We start from the raw sequence: 18,105 nt of genomic DNA, 5'->3' as shown, positions 1-18,105 counted from the left end.
GCAGCTGAGTTAAAGCAGATGGCAAGTCTGTGTGGATTCACTCCATCAGAGCAAATGCAACCATAATTTGCTTTGCTATAATTCACTTATATTAGCTGTTCCCCTGTAGCCGGAACAGAGCTCCTCCTGTAGACAAGCCCCAGGGTTAGAGCTTTCTGGGAGCTGGTGGTTTCTTTGCCCTTAGCCGTTTTTATAAAAAAGTAAATCTCCATTAACAGCATCTCCAGATCTCCAGTATCCAAGAACTTTGCCCATATAACAGGCTGATCGATGGCCTCTGGTCTTCCTCGGCTGTGCTACCAGCCTCGGCACTTAGGAGCCACCTCACAACAGGGACCTGCTGGTTTTCATCTGCAAATGCCTTCCAGTCCCATCCGGCCCCTCACTGTGGCTCTTCCCTGATCCATTGGAAAGGACCAGGTTCCTTTCTCCCGCTGGAAAGCCATGGTGCCGTGGGCTAAAGGAGGTGAGAGAGTTCACATCCTTACGAAACCCATGATCGTGAGCGTGAACACCCACAGCCCGCCAGCAATTCGGATCATATGTTGCACAAACACACCATAAATGGAGCTTGCACTTCCTTATGGCTTCTACGAACCAAACGGCCCATGTCACGTGCTGGGCTCATCCCTCCAACCCGTCACCCTGAGCTCAGCACGGATTTATCTGAGCACAACCCAAGCACAATTTACTTGCCCTCTTGCTTATCACTCCAAAAAATCCAAGTGCCTCTCTTCATTCAGGAGAATAATGGAAAAAATTCCAAGCTGGCGTCTCAGCTGTGTTTGTGGCTGCAAGAGGGTTAGCGTTTTTCATGCAGTCCAGGAGAAAACAGCTACAAAGAGTCATCAAGTAAAAAAATGCCACTTCCTTTTTTAGGTTTTGGTTTTTTTTTTTTTTTTTTTTTTTGCACATTTCCTCATGCAGGCTTAGCTAAACCTCTCTAACATACATCGGCAGCAGCTTGCTACCGGATGCACAAATGACTCATTTAAATGTAAATTTTTCTCATCTAAGCACCTGTTATAATTAGTGTAGGCTCTAGCACCCCACTCTAAATTTCTTAACTGAACAATATATGTTTTTTTTTTTCAATTAACACATAATGGCATATTACTTTCTTCATAACTGGTTCTTCAAGATATTCCTGCAGTTGGCCCGAATTTCTCTGCCTAGCTACTGCAAACTCATCTTGCTGTTGCAGTTGCTAATGAAAAGGCCAGACAGGTCCTCCAGCTGCACAAATGGTCCCAGTATCACTGGAGATGAAGAAGTCAGAGCAACCCATAGCAGCTGAAGGCAGAGACGCCTAGACCTGGCCCAGACCTGAGCCTTGCCTGGCTGCTCCCTCAAATAGCAGCAGGAACTGGACTGAGTGCACTTCATCCTCATTGCATAGTAACCCACAAAGCGGAGATAGAAGATATTTGGCAAAAGAGGCGGTTTTATAAGTGGTGGTGATGGCCTTGGAATAGAGGAAAGGTGAAGAGATCAGGACAGTGTCCTCCTCGAGGAGGATAAAACTCAACCGCAGGTGACAGCAGGGCAGAACATCTCCCTCCAAACGCCAGCTCCTGTGACAGCAGCATCATCCTCAGACCTGCCACCAGCAAGGAGTGAGCAGGGGGGATCCTAGGCACTTGCCATGTTAAAACCCTAATTTCTCCCACAAGCACCAAACTGGTCAGGCAAAATCCCCAATGTTTCATGACAAGTCAACGTGTCTCTCTGAAAATGCCTTGCTTTCACCAGGGCTGATTGCAACCACTTCTTGTGTTCGTAGGCGCTTGCAAACATCCTTGGATTAAATTATGGAACTGGCCACCTAATCACTCTCAGGGCAATTTCAATGCATTCTTTATTTCATTTTAACATCCTGGTTTTATGTATAGCATGCTTAAAAGTCTAAAAGAGAAGCAATCTCACTCCTTAACCCATGTGGATTTTCAGTAACCACTAGATGTCATCACAATTTTACTTGCTTTCCAGTCTATGCCCAATTGACACCATTAAAAAGAGGAAAATAATTTAACCTTAATAGCAAAAAATATAATGCATCTTACACTGAAACCCGGCAGTCCAGTTTCTCTGTGTAGGCACCAGGGTGACACCTGCTTTGTTTCGATGCGGTTATGAGAGCGTTATTTAATTCTCCTCTGGTCCTGCTGGCTTTAGAATTATTTCCCCAGCTCGATGCTTTTACTGGAAAGAAATATTAGAAAATTTTATTTGGAAAAGAAAAAAAACCACACTTGCTTAAATGGGCAAGGGGTTGTAATGCCATCTCTCCCTGCACTGGCACAAACCAAGGAACATAAAACCCCCCCAAAAGCAACTGGGGTTACTTTTGATACCTCCTTGTTTCCTCAATGGCATACTAATTCAGCAGCAAGCTGTGAGGCTTCTTGGGCTTGGATAAACCCTGGATGAAATAAAATACCATAAATAAGCAAGGCCAGACACACACTGGTACATAGGGACCAGGATCCTTTTCTGAGTCTTCCTTCAGGATTTCCCAAAATAAAGGCATCTGTAAAGGTATATATTCCTTTGCAATAACTTCCAGAGACTCCTTTGTTTGCTTAATGGATCTTTTTAGGTCTCTTACAGCACAGTATTCTTTCAATCTAAAGTCCTGCTGTCTTCCAAGGAAAGTCAAACAAAACAGACTTTATAGCATTGTAAGAAGACAGCTTTTAAGTTAAATTCAGGGTTATTTTCATTTTTGCTTCATGACACATAATATATTTAATACAAAAGAAAATATGCCTTGCTCAGAACGTGAGCCAAAACTGACAAGTCCAAAGTTGTCTCAAGTTAGAAATATTACTATCCAGATTATTATTCTCAGGCTTGGTTTATGATCACTTCTTCCAACAGTGGAGCTGCACTTTGAATTAATTGCAGCTCATGTACTTTCAGTATAGAAAAAGATAAAACAGATTACACATTTTATCACTAGTTCTTGCACAAATACGGGAAGAGCAAAGACTGCTTATTTTAATTTCTTTCATGCAATTATATCTATACCTTTGACACTTTGTAGTCTGCCACTCATTACTGAGTTGTTGCAGATTATCTTGCATTTCACAGTTTTCCTTGCAAGAAAGCATCCTTCTTTTAGGATTAAGAAACTCATTTAAATTTCAAATTATCTTCTTGACAAAATATCTTCAGCTCTCTCTAACAGCACAACTTGCATAGTTCCCTGTGGAACTGGCCAGATCCCCCTTCCATAAGAAAGACAAAAGGAAGTGCAGCGCTATCTAGGTCAAAGTCTTTTAAGTCTCATTTCCTGTAATTCTCTCTTCTATTTTCTTCCTTCCCACGCCACACTGCTCGATATTTTAAGCCTTCACCTGACAGGCAGGGAAGGTGATCCTGTATCCTCTGGATCCTAAAGGATGCACTTTCTAGAGATTGCCTTCCCACTCCTGCCTGCACGGCACATTTTGTGACAAAAACTTCTTCAGCCATGGCCTTTCCTCAGAACAGATACCTGCTCTTTCCTTCCAGGGCTACGGTTTCTTAAAAAGTGGGGGGAAAAAATTACATTTTTTTGCCTTATCTTTCACAAGAGGTGACAGATATTTCCCTCACTGCTGATCACAGGGACAAGCCCTGCCATAAGCCATGATCCTGATGGTGTCTTCTTTAGCTGGAAGCCCCAGGAGCTGGGAAGCCCCTGCACCACCACAGTCTATTATGAAACCTAAAGGACAACCAGTACTCAGAAAAAAAAAAAAAAAAAAAAAAAAAATCAACCAGAATGGCCAGGGATGGGTATTTCCTGCCTTACACAAATCACCTTGATAAAAACCTCATGTCCTAGTGCCAGATGGATAAAAGCCTATGTTGGCCCAACTTTGCATGAGAGTCCCCAACCCATTAACATTTTGGTCGCATAAGTGATAAACTAACAGGCACTGCAGAGGTAGCTGGCATCACCAAACCACATCCATTGCCATAGAGAATGCAGTGGAGCAATGGCAGCTGGCATTTTCCCAGTCTTGCTAGTTTAATATGACTTACTTAACTTGTCTATATAAGCTAAACCAAACACACTGAATGCCCTCATGGAGTTTATGATACCTTACTGCTTTTGCTTTTGATAATCCTATTCTTGATTCAGCATATAGTCGCTAAGTAATCAATATTCTGTCTGGTTGGACGTTTTATTTATCTACAGAGCTGCCACATGAATTTAGTTGGTTTGCTGGAGGTCAGACACTTTTCATCTTCTGCATGAGCCAAAGAAAATGAAAGATTTAAACTCTCTTTGAATTCCTTTGATTAAATGAGGGAAAATATCTCACTCTTTTCAAACTCAGAAGCAGATTTGTCTTCACTATAAATCTGTCTCATTTTGACACATTGATCTCTGCATAATGGACAACATCAAGTGTTCAGGCATAAACTAGCAGACAAGGGAAGCTATTGAACACTTATGAATAACACAGTTTTCATCAATTCATTCACATTATCTTTGGGTAAGATTGAAAAAATGCAACCCATGCAATCAATTAGAGTTTCATAATTAACTTGGAGGAGGGAGGAGCATCATGGGCATTTCACCCTATGAAGACCCTATGGCCGGTGGGAATGAGAGGTGCCAGGGAAGAGCCCTTGTGGCTCTCAAGGTTGGGGATGAGCTACCAATGGGAACAGGCTTGCAGCCTCCCAGGAGACCGTCTTCCTCCTCCTCATCCTCCCTGTGCCACCGCAGTGCCCAGCTTTATGCAGACCTATAGCTCCAGCCTAGGACTCTACAGCCCGATGCGGTGATGGATGCTTGCAATTGCAGCAGCTCTTCCATGTGCTCATTCTGCCACAAACCGAGCTGAAACATCTTTCACTGAGGAAGCTAAAAAAAAAAAAAAGACAAAAAAACAAAAAAGGATGAAGCAGGACAGAGAAAAAAAAAGAATGAAAACAAATAAATAACAAAAACTACATCTTGGATCTTTCTCATGTGCTCTCTCTTTTACTGATTTCTATGGTATTATTATTCTTGCGTTGCTATTGTTGTTACTGTTATTATGAGATTTAAGGGTCATTTTTTGTACATAAATGACCCAAGCTGCACCCATGTAAAAGTTGCATCAATTTAAACAACAGCACAACTTATAAGCTAGTAGTTAAACCCATCAGTTAAATAGGGAAATCCCTGTACAGCCATGCTTATATCAGTTTTGCTCCAGGTTATTTGACCTGATTTGGAACTAATTTAAGATTAATTACAATAATATGCTGCACTTTCAATGCACTGCAACTTGTATTCATTTAACTAAATTAATGTGAAAAGTGGAGTCAGGGTAAGCAAGGACAAGTTCTTCATGTGGACAGATCTTAAAGCCAATTCATGAAGTGATTTAGGCTTTGCTGTGCAGGAACACAGAAACGCCAAATCCAATTAGTTTAATCAGCTTATACATTATGCGAGATAGATCTGACTTCTTTCAGTACAATATGCAGGCACTATATGGACAAAACCATCTTTAAGTTTTCCAAGGGTGACTAGCTTCAAGGACTGAGGTCTCTGATTTCAAGTGCAATTTAGGACCCCAAATGGTCCAGTTTGTTCTAAAAACTGGGCCTCTCAGCGGAAATCACAGAAGAAATCAAGGTCTTATCCCAAATACTGCAAGTCTCCTTTCTTCTCACCAGTATATCTTCCTTGATTTGCAACAGAACTAGACAAAACTCTACCTGGGAATCCTTACAGTACTTGAATCATTACTAGCTACTCTTTGAAAGCAGTCTTTCAGCTTTTAATACAGCTACTTTATGCCAAATTTATTTAGCTTGTTTAGCTTTAGCTTTCCTTTTCTTGTTACAAGAATGTCACAGAAACAGAGTCAAAAATCCTATTAAGATAGATCAGCGCATCCTACAATTCCATCTAAGAAATGAATTGAATTTCAAGCAATCTTGAAATTGCTTGCTATCACAGATCTGTCTCAACTGTTCAGCAATTTATTTCCCTTTAAGTATTTGTATACTGTTTAATAATGACTTTGATTGTTTCAGGTAGCGTGGTTGGTACTGATCAGGAAGAAAGAAGGAATACCGGAGAAAAGTAGAATAGATGAATTTCCAGCAGATCCAAGAGTTGAAGGGTGAGGAAAAGCAGTAGATATCCATTCTTGTTTCCTTCATTCACATGCCAGAAAGGCTTTTATGCATAGTTACCATATTTTTCCAGAAAAAAAACATACTTTTCTTGACCTTTGGAACTAATAGCCAAGTCACTGCCTGCACATCCCTTGAACTGCGGTGTTACTGCCCCGCACCTTTGGTCTCATTAAGGTCCTCTACTTGTTAGAACCTCCTCATGCTTCATTGGCTTCTTTAAATATTTACGCAAGGCAGCAGTAATTCTGGCAGTGGTTAACGCACAGATCCATATTTACAGCATCTGTCACAGCATTTGTTTTTGTTCCTGTGATGCAGGGGCTGACTGAACTCCCGTACTGCCTCCCTCGTTTGGGCTAATGAAGAGCCAACTGTTTCGTGACTATTCTCATAACCAGCTTTCATAAAGAATTACGCATCAGAAAATAAGGGTACTGAATCTTTATTTGGCTTCCCCTTGGTGGGAAAGTGCAACCAGTTCTCAGGTTTAATGACTCCGTTGCAACACTAAGCGAAACTACTGTCCGTGCAAACATTTTCTGCTTCATGTACCTAGTGATTGAGTGACGTATTACTGGAGCATGAAGGCTGTAGATATGAAATTCATTTGTCCCCACAGCACAAGTAGAAGCTTTGTCTCCTAAGGTCAGGATAGAAGGGTCCAAAGTGAGTGTCACAATCTGACAGTGAACAGCAAGAAGGGCTGTTGCGTCTAGCAGGGACTGCCGTAGCCCTGAAAAATCAGCCCCTAGACCCTTTGGGATTAGCATCACTTTTCAGGACTTTCTTTCCATCCTTAGAAATTTGAAAGAATGAGTTTGAATTCTAAACAGCTGCTGGGTAATAACTGTTTGCTACTGACCATCTGACCCAGGGGCAGTGCAGTAAAGGAAAACCAGAGTATTTCCTTCTGTCAAGTCACAAGCTAAAAAGAGACCATCATCTGCCTCAGTCCAATTTGGCCACAAAAATGCTTGTGAAGCTTTCACAGCAGCTACCAATCTGCAAATGATTTGGCTCTGGAGATCTTGAATAGCTTCCTGGGTTTCTGGCCGCCTGATGTTGTGGGATGCAGATAGGACGACTGGCTCGCAGTCGAGGAGGAGGAAAAGCTCACAGTCACTGAAGTAACTTGTTGGTGGTGACGAATCTTGTCTGAGTGAGCAGAACAAGGTGCCCTTCATATTAGTAACTTGAACGATGCTGTGACACTGTTGTTTTCCTTAAGAGATGATCCTTCACCATGTTGAAATAGCGAGTGTTCCACAGAACTCTTAAGAAACAGTCCCTGGTCAGCTGACGCACAGCTCCATGAATCATCACGAGTTGAACCAGTCATCAAGACTTTTTTGTTTTTAAAGTAGTTACTGATGTCATATATTACAAATTTCTTGGCTCTCTTTACTAGACTTTCATCAAAGCAAAGTGCTGATGCAATTAGCAAAGGATATCAGTTTTTGCAGCGATTCACATTATCCCTCAAAGCTTCATTAGCCTCAAAAGCTAAGGCAGCGGAGCGAGAATTAAGGGAAGTGCTCTGATAACTTCTGTAGTTCAGCCCATCTGCACTGCAGGCTCCCACATTAGGCTTCCTTTTGTGGCTGGAAAAGGAAAATTTGTCATTGAACTCCACAGCACAAATAGAGAGCATCAGAGGGACAGGACAACTGCATCCCGGCTCTGTCCCATCAGAGGACCTACTTATGTACTCAGCACGGGACCATGCTAGTCTGTACATTTGGGTTCATTTCTAGGTCAAGCAGCCAAATAAATAAATAAATACAATTTCCTGTCCTGAAAACATGCTGGAAACATGCTTTACACTCATTTCACTGCATTTTCCATGAAATAGTTGATTCCTGATTTTAATTCATTTTTTTTTCTTCTAGCTGAACAACTTTCTAATACGTTGATCCATGTTGTCATCTACTTCCCCACAGTTTTGAATACAAACTTTGTCCTTCACTGCACAATAAAATGAAAAACTTCAGGTCATAGCTTTTAGAACACTTGATATTGGTGGCGGGGATATTTTGTATTTTCTTTTTCTTTTATGGAAAGAAAAAAAATAATCTTATATTTTCTGTAGAGGAAAAAAGAAAAAAAGATTATCACAGGCTACAACTGCATGTGAAACAGACTGGACATGAATAATTCTAAACCCATTGACCAGCTTGCAATGCTCAACACAAACATTAACTCATCTCCAAACTAACCGAGTGGTTAATGTAAAGTGCATCATACGATTTCCAAATACTGCCCCTGAACAGATTTACTGGTTGGGGCCATGGCCAGGTGTGGAACAAGTATTTTCCCTTCCAGCCTCCACATCAGGGCTGCAGCTAGCCTAAATAAAAGGTAAGCAAGCCATTCTCCAGTGCCATCCTCCAGTGTTTTGAACACATATGGATGGAGGGACAGGGTCTACTCTTTGAGAAGGTGCTAGCTCCTCTCCTGGAGTCCTGATTTACAGGAGCTCACCAAACTTCTTATTCTTTCCTGGGACAGAAAGTCCTCCTTACTATTCTTTCACACTGTTTCCTTTCAACTTTAACTTATGGTTAGGGTTTAAGTTTTCTTGCAGTTTTCCAAGAAAGTGGTTACTCCCACAGACTAAAAGATAAGCTAGTTTTCTAAGCATTGCCATGACTGATAAGAGTATTATCATTATAACTTCATTTCCCCTTCCATTTACGCCCTGCCTGTTTGTACAATACTCAGTACCGGGCAGTTTACATCTAGGCACCGAAAGGCTGAGCCTCTCCTGCTGTCAGCCAGGGAGTGACAGGAATACAGGCAGCTCCAGGAGGAGACAGTTTTGCCCATTATCATACTGACAGCCTCCCATCCATCGCCGACCGTGCCATATGGGCATCGTCACAGGCATCCATCATTTCTGGTCAACCACAGTTTTACCCTGTCAAAGCCAAGAAGACGTTTTGCAGGAGGCAGAGCTCACCGTGCATTGCAAGGATGCCATCGTGATATAAATCCTTCCCTCTCTGCCTTTTCAGCTGTATCGTCGTGACAGACGGCAGACGGCAACGCAGCTCTAGCATCTCCCATTTAACTGCTGAACAACTTGCCCTTCTGGTTGCACAAACTCTGTCATCATACAATCCCTCTGTGGCAGCTGCTGTGAAATCATGGAATATTAAGAGGCTATCACTTCTATGTTCTCTGAATCGCTACAAAATTGATAGCAATTATATTTCTGGATAAGGCCTCTTGAAGGAATAAAAGTGATAAGTAACCATGGAACCACTGCAGCAGCATAATAAACTTGGAAGAATCTTCTTGTCTCTCCAAAGCGGCTAATTGCTTTAATACCTGAGTCAATAGCAGGCTGAATATGCCAATGCTTACCAGAAATAAATATATCAAATGAATCTCTTAAAGAGTAAATTCATACTAGGGTCCTGTTTGAGAGACATTTCCTACTGAAAAAATGCAAAAAAAACCACCAAAAGTGAGGAGTCTCATGGATGCAAGAGGTCAAGTAGAAAAGGAGACTCCTAGTCCAACAAGAATTCTAAGAAAATAAAGATATGTTTCATCATATTAAGAAACCCATCCAGACCATCTCATAGGTAAAAAGGAAACAAAACACATTTCAAGGTGAAAAATTGAGCCTACCTAGATGCACTTCAGAGAGGGGACTGGCTGTAAGATCCCCAAGAGGGATGGGTACACTCTAGTTAGCAGGTGCTCTCTGAAGGTGATCTCTACACAACTGCAACCTGAGGGTTAATATGGGTACAAAGAAGGGATCTCTCAGAGCTTGTTGTCAGAAAAGGGTTAGGTGATAAGCGATAAGGAGCTCTCTCTCTAGTTTAACAGTCAGTAAATTAAGACAGTTTCTCTCATTTCTTCAAGTTTTTTACATTTATTGTACTTTATGTAATCTATTTTGCCATTATGAATGAATTTCGTATTTTAATTTGATTTTCAATAATAATTAGATTGTTACATATAACTCAAAGGAAGAATTCTGCAATACAGCATTCCTTGCCCAACAACAAGGTAAATCTCGCTATAGGAGACTAATTTTTAAAAATAATGTGACTGGTCAGAGACAAATTCTACAGAGGAGCTGAAGAACTTCCAGCCTCTCATACTTCCAGGTGAGCATTACGGGACCATGTATGAGAGGCCTCTGGTGATGAGATTTGGCCTCTTCCCCTTGAAATGATTTTTTTTTCAGAAGTAAATGACACCCCTGGTTAGCCTCTGAACAACCAGCTGCATGTGCACAAAATAGCAATGGTTCTTAATTCACTCATTCCTGGGAAGATTTCGTATTTTCTTTTGAAGTGTGTATGAAATATGCTTTCATTTGCAAATTCAAGCCCTGTATTTTTTTTTATTTTTTATTTTAGTCTTTGTTGCTTAGAAGGATTCAGATTTTAATCAGGACATCCTGTGCATCTATTCTAAGTATTTTTGGCAGTAAGCATTTATTCAGTATGAGAAAATCAGTTGCCTTAGCACAGCGAGTTTACTTAAAGGCTGGAAGGATGAGTGACGAAAAGTAGGTTGAATAGTTGACACTATTCTCTTCCCTTAGCTGAGAATTTTGCAGAGTTAATTTCTATTTGAACTAATTAAAGTTTTAAGTTGGGACAGTGTGTGCTATACACCTGATTGCAATCCACCTGCATAAGCCCTTCAGAATGGCTCTTATTCTTTTAATCCTTAGGTTTTCATTAATTAATTGCATAAAAGTAAAATTTATTTAAAAGACAAAGGAGTCCGGATTTGTTTATTGCAAATAACTTTTCCCATTGGCCTATCCACATGGTGAGAATTAACTACAGCAGGACTGACTCTGTAGTACCAGCAACAGGACACATCTCCGGCCCCATAAAATACATATGATGGTCATGATAAGGCTTTGGTAGAAACAACAAACTGATCTTTCTACAAAATTCCTAACCCTAAAGATGCCAAGTCAAAGTGGAGACCTTCTTCCATCTTCCAGAGGTGCAAAACAGGTTTTTGTGGTTCATTACACCCAAGAATAACAGCCTGCTTTAGGGGCCAGGTGCAGTTCAGTGTCACCGTGACCCACCTGTCCATACGAATGATGTTCCTATCAGGAATAACAGGCCTAGGCTGTCTCCTGGCACCTCAGAAAGGGAGCGCTGGGCTTTTTTGACATGTTTGGAAGCCAACTCTGAATTTGCAGCTCCCGGGGTTCTAGATACTTCATTAGTCCTCACCTGCCAGCACCTTGCAAGGTGTCAGCTTGCGTTAACTTACGTGTCATGGTTTGCAGCTGTATCATTCAGCAGTGGGTACCACCTTGTCTGTCCATCTCTGCAATGTGTACCAAGACACAGGGCTCCCAGCACACCAGGCTTCCCCAAAGCAGCTCACCTCAGCCATAGGAATTACTGGTTTTCTTCCCATTCCCCTGTTGGCAAACAGAAAAAGAAGCATTCAGCTGCCTAGAAGGCATAACCAAGCAAAGCATCCCCACATTAACATCATGTTATGTGTTCATTTCTGGCGTTACAACCTCATCTTTCACCGCAGATCACACACTCAGGACAAAGTACTTGCACTGATATTTACTTCCACTAGAAAGCAGCACTGTCTCCCTTAGCTGTGCTATTTCAAGGTGTGTTCCTCAAAGGGACAGCCTAGAAAGACCTCAGGAAGGCTAACACCTCACCTGAAGATGCAAAGGTATGGCCTTCACATGAGAGACCTCTTGTCTTGAAGTGTCGTCTCAGCCACTTCAGCCTCCTTGAACGGGGACAAAAATTAAAAGGTTACTAATGCTGTAATTAGTCTGAACCATCAGGTGAACAATAATATGTTTAACATCCCTTTATTATTCTTATAGTTCTGCATGATCATATATAATGACTCTGTCACTTAGAAAGTCTGATTTTCCTCTTCATCTCACACTACGGTAAAAAATAGATAAATCATCTACTTGCCTCCCAGTCAAATCTTACAACAATTACAGAGCTAAAGACACCAAAGCTCAACTGCTGAAGAGATGTTTGTATTGAGAAAAACTTGTGTGACTTTTACAAATTCTGGGGAATTTTGGGGTGTTTGGCATCTTTCCCCCGAGCACAAAACTCTGCTGAATGCAAGAGAACTTCTTGTTGAAGTTCAGGTGTAAATAAGCAGTAAATATTTAGTAAATTGTAGTTAGCCCAGTAAATACGCTTGCAAATATGTGCTTATTCTGATTGCTCTCTGAGTTATCTAAACTCTAAAATGTGCAAGAGCATAATTTGCAATCAAGACTGGGATTTGTCCCAGCACACCTGGGGAGTTAGCAGGGTCCTACCTGCCCCAGACCCCTTGTTCATCAGTCAGAGATGCCAGCGTTATTTGCACTGACCTACGGCATGTTTGGGACCACTTGTTAAAACGGGTCCCAAGTCTGAATAAATTAAGTCAGGGAGAAAGAGAAGGTTTATTTAGGTTAGGTTGGATGTGATTGAAAAGCTGGTTATCAGAAAAAAATAGCAATCATCTGCTTGGCCTAAAGGAAGTTGGATGTTCAAAGAACCCCTTGACGCAAGGGGAGAGAGCCAACAGGTCGATGGCATGGAGACATCACAGGAGGAATGTGCAGGCATCATCACCGTTTCCTTAAAGATACCAGCGATCTCTGGCACAGAAGAGTTCTGTGATGCTGAAACTGTCTGTGACAGCCCAGAGGGAATCCCAGTCAATTAATGTAAAAAATAAGACAGTTCCGCTTAAACATTCTGTTATTAAAAGTTAATTACTGCACCAGGAATTCATTACATGTAAAAACTTGCATTGAGAACCAGGAACACAACCCAAGTTACATCAAAATTTCAGTGAGTTAAAGAAATCATGTGTGAAGAGCTTTCTTTTCTCTCCATTAAACATTTGCTTTATCTCTAGCAGCACTTGCAATTGCAGCATGGGTTGGACGCTCTTCTCAGCCATCCTGGTGCACATGTCCAGGGACTCTGCCAAGCTGCATGCAACTAACAGACATAGTCTCTCTGTTTTCCGTACAAAGATCAAAAATTCTCCTCATTCCCCAAAACATCAGTCCCAGACTTAAGTGCACTCAGGATCTGTCAGATGAAGGCAGATGTTCCATAGCTCTGATGTTCAAGTATTTTCTGCTCTTGGAGAAAATAACATAAATGCCACCCTGCAAAGAAAAAAGGCTGTGTGGGTATATGACAAAGCCTATAGCTCAGGTAGGACCTTGTCCTTTGGTGGTTATCCCTTTTCTTAGCATCAGTACCACTGATTCCTGTGTCAAAACACAAAGTAGAGCAAGGACATTTCAACACCAGCCTAGGGCAAAACAAAGCAGGGATTATGGCACACCAGCTTCCACACTGGTGTATTCTGATCCCGGGAATATGAGACCGTCAGACCTCAATACATGGGCAAGGAAAGGCAAACTGCTTCATCGGACCCATTTTTCTGTCCTTTCCCAGACCTGTGCCCTAGCTCTACCAGAGCATCCTCCTGAGTAAACAGTGAGAAGAAAAAACGCTGCCTTTATGCCTATTTCCAGGGGATAGAGGGGTGCTGCACAAATGTTTACCCATCAGATTGCCTCCAAGATCCATCTGGCAGCTCCCCCAAAATGACTGGACTGTTTTCTGCTGATGCTGAGTATTTCTATAGCAGTCAAATATATTGCAGATTACAGGAGCCACATTTCCTCCCTTCCTCACAAAGGAAAGCTCTGATGTTTAGCAATTTTCTCGAGAGGCTTCAAAACCAAGCAGGATCTCTCAATCCCTGCTTTGCAGCCCAAGCATCTCATACTGGTGTTAAATCTCCCTCTCCCTTCCCCTTTCCATCCTCCTCCTCACCACAGCTCGCAGCCTGTCCTGCAATGATACCCACCTGCTGACAATACAACCACTCTGGGGTTGACAGGATGGTCAGCCAGGATTAATTAGGTTCTTCAGTGACCTTTTCCAGAGCACTGCTGCGATTCATCAGCAGCCCTAGCTTCACTTTCGCCTTAGAAGTGCAGCCTCAAGAATTCCAATTTCCAACAAAGGCACCTTATTAAACGCAGTTGCAAAACTCACTGCCACCACCTTCTTGTAGACAATCCTAATCTGCAAAATTTTTGCTTTAAGCAATACCTGGTACGCCAGGTGAGTTGCCCTTTGGCTAGTGCTTGGGCACCCTTTGCTGCCTATGTCTATTTATTACGGTGCCTGTCACTGGGTCCCATGTCCCCCACCACAGCATGCAGCAAACCTCAAGCGTAAGCACAGACATTTATCTTCTTGCTTTTAACATCTACCTTTCTTTTTTTTATTAGCTTTTTTCTAGCCTTGAGAATTCTTGAAAACTGCAGAGGGAGCAACAGCAGGGACCAAAGCAAAGCTTTTAAGTCCCTGTTTTTTGTTTTGTTTTAAGAGCAGTGCTTCCCACTCTAATATCTAAGCCATTACATTTACAATCAAGTGATGGCATTACATGCAATTAAAAGGAGACTGAATCAGCCAACTCTACACGTAAACTTTTGATGAAATTTTTCGTGAAAAAACACTTCTGAAAATGCTAAGTTTTTAAGCCTTTTGCTCCTTGAATTCATCTATGCCAATCATGCGTTATGATTACGTTCAAACAAAATAATAATATTTGTTTCATTTCCCGCCTATCTGAGGTATGCAGAAAACAATGTTTTCTAACCCATTTTAGAGAAAAGGTAAGACCCACAGCTGTGGAATAAGCAAATCGCCCTGGGGCTGTTTTCAGTCAGCTGCATTTCTTCCTCATGCCGTTCTCTTTGCTCCGGGTCATGCACGTATCAGAGATCTCCACCTACGCTGGTGGATTGGTGTCAGTGGCTTATTGCTGACAGGGCAAGCCCCCAGGAAAGCTGGGACAGGTGACAGCTCCCGTTCACACACATCGCTCTGATAGAATTACTATGGCTAAAGGGAAATAATTTTATTCTTTGCATTATGGCAGAAAGTCCAGTGTGGTTTTCTCTCCCCCAGACAGAAAGCAAGCTAAGGAACAAGCATTGCCAGGCTTGGTAAGTTTGGGAGCAATGATGTGCATCGTCCCACCTCCAATAGCACCTCCACACTCCTGGAATGGAGCAGTAAGGAAGAAAGACCAGGGTTTTCTGCTTGCACAGGACCCATTACCAGAGCAGCTCAAACCCCCATCACAGTTTTTTTGTGGGATAGGATGTTGCGAAGTCTAGTAATGGAGTTAGAACTTCAAAGTAAATGGTTTTGTAACAGTTCACAGTTGCATCTTTTGAGATTAGGATTTGAAGGAGATGATAGAGAAGGTGTGGTATGAAGAGGGGTAGGTTAACATGACCTACAACATTACATGCCCACAGAGCTGAGCGTGTTCAAACCTATTTCCTGAGCATCTTTGTGTTTCCTTCCCTCTCTTCTTTCGCTTCAGTTAGACTAATTACTGTCATTTTGCTTTCTTTAGATCTTCCATTCTCACACGCCTCTGTCTTTCATATCTGATTTTGAAGTTTGAAATTTGAGCTTCTATGCCATAAGGGACAGTCCCAGTCACAGCTGGATTGTCAGGATGGAAGGAAACGTTATCAGAAGTTAAATCTCTTGGAAGCAAAAGAGCTGAATTAACAGATCACTTCTGAAAGACTCTGTAGGAAAAGCTACATTCTTTTTTGCTGAGTTCCTTTTTTTCCCTAGCTGGTAGGAAAGGCTGAGTTGGGTGCCCTAGAGTTTGAGTGTCCTCCTTTGACCACTGAACCTTCCTTACGTCCCTCCCTCACGATGGCTGCAGGATCAAAATGCTTAGCACACAGGATTCTTTTCCACCTTGCTCTTTCCAAAGCTGAAGACAACAAGATAAACAGGTTTATAAACTTGGATTGCTTAATCTACATACTCTAGGCATTAAACCTGCTGAGACTGTTTATCTCACTGTAATTACTTTCATTCAGACTGTTAAAGCCAGAATCATTAGCCTAGGTTACGATGACCTGTACGCATGTTTAAAGCCCATTTATCCTATTAAAGAGATTTAAAATTTGTCTCGTTTCGCAAGATGTCACTGATTCTTGATTTATGATTTGGACATGCTGTTAAAGTAAAAGCAATTACCTCTCTTACAGTCAAAGCCCACTGCCTCAAGGTTGCCAGATGAGATCTATAAATGAAAAGCAACAGCTCTGGTTTTCAGCATGAATGACAAATGCAACGGCTATTGAAATGCTGCCTACGCCGGGGTCTGCTTACCAGGGAGCACTACATCAGCTGACAAGTTTCAGCAGGAGCTATTACACCTCACGCTACTTAGGAGCCAATGCCAACGTGCTGGTTGCTTCCTGTCAGTGATGTTATTTTCTGATCATTTGCTCTGTGTTTTTCTTTGGGTTTTTTTTTTTTTTTTTTTTAAGAAATTAGCAAGGAAAAAAAAATCTGCTAATCTCTGGATTTCTTTATGCCACCTTCAGAGAGTCAAAATCATTCAGTTGAACATTTTTCCTTTGAAGCCTTCCTGAATATTGTTTCAAATGAAGTTTCTCTGGTTGTTCCTAGCAATACAATGACTCTACAAGGATAAAGTTGATTGTTGCACAAGTTGGAAAATCTGAAATGCGGTCACAGACTAGGATAAGTGAGGCAAAGTTTTGTCCCAGAAAGGATCCCAGTGCCAGTGTCCTTTGGAAAAATTACCATAGTCTCATAGTTTTGCCTCATATATACTGTGAGTGTGACTGGAGGTCTAAAGGGCTCACCCACACACCTGGGTGTCTGATGGTCAGACATTGACCCTGAATGAAACACAAGCCAGTTTAGTTGTGCCTGTGCCCAGACCAGCTAACTGGGACATACAGAAACTACTCAGTCTGCCTGGATATCACCAAGACCTGAAAACACCCTGGAAGCATCTTCGAGACAAAGGATATGCATAAAAAATATGCCCTGCTCGGGGAGTGGGCATTATAATAATTCTTCCTATGAGGCTATAAGTAAAACAAACAAACAAAAAAAAAAACCCCACACATCCAAACCAGAATACTCACACCTAAAAACAAGTTATTCCCTCTCTTCTCAGCATAGCAGAGTCAAACTGGCAAGACCTTCAGGAGAATTCTCTAATAATCACCTATTTCCTCGGGTATGAGGGTATTCTAGTCACATAAGTACACTTTAAATGGACTTTAGTTTAGAAATAACTAAGATTTTGTTCATGGTCTCCAGAAAAAGTGATTATTCAGATGCCTCCCACCCTTCTTTTTGGCCATTATTAATGAAACAAATCAACTTCAGGTTTATTGTATCTGTATGTTGTAATATATGGATGCCTTTGGCCCACAGAACAAAGTTGTACATAAAACATTACTAACATAGAAAGTATAAGGTGACCGGAGTATAGGCTGCCTGATTCATAACAGCTGTAGGGTCTGCTCACTGTCTTGCTTTATAGTGCTGGAAAGCAGCGTTAGGATTAACCCCTGTTCTCACTTCAATCAATAGCAACTTGCTCTTCATATCAGGGACTCGGAGCTCACCACTCTTATCAAACAACAACCTTACTCAACACAAAACTCACCTTCAGAATTCCAGTTTGAAAACCAAAGCTCTTTAAAATGTCCATAGCCAACTTTCTTACCTGCAATGGTGTAAGCAGTCCTACTTATTAAAGCTTCTCGAAAGGCAGCGATGCTCCTTGGGCACCAGCACTTGCCCCTCGTGGCTTTCTCCCCAGCTATCTAGTGACACAGCCACAGAAATGCCCAATATTTTGCAGCTCTTCTCCAGCCTTTCCATGCTGCCATGTTCCTTTGCCATGCAAAATGAGGAGAATGTGCTCAGCACAGTTGTCATCAGTGGCTCCAGTAAAGATGACAAAATGAACCAAACAAAAAACCAAAACCAAATGAATGTAACTCACCTTTAGACTCACAGAAGTTACATATCCTAAGGTCAATTATTAAATAACAATAGATGTCAACCAGAATAATAAAGACTAACTGGG

Source organism: Nothoprocta perdicaria, unplaced genomic scaffold, assembly GCF_003342845.1.
Source record: "Nothoprocta perdicaria isolate Ctin4 unplaced genomic scaffold, notPer1 scaffold_30, whole genome shotgun sequence".
NCBI lineage: Eukaryota > Metazoa > Chordata > Aves > Tinamiformes > Tinamidae > Nothoprocta > Nothoprocta perdicaria.
The sequence above is the reverse complement of the archived record's forward strand: the minus strand, read 5'-3'. Positions refer to the sequence as shown.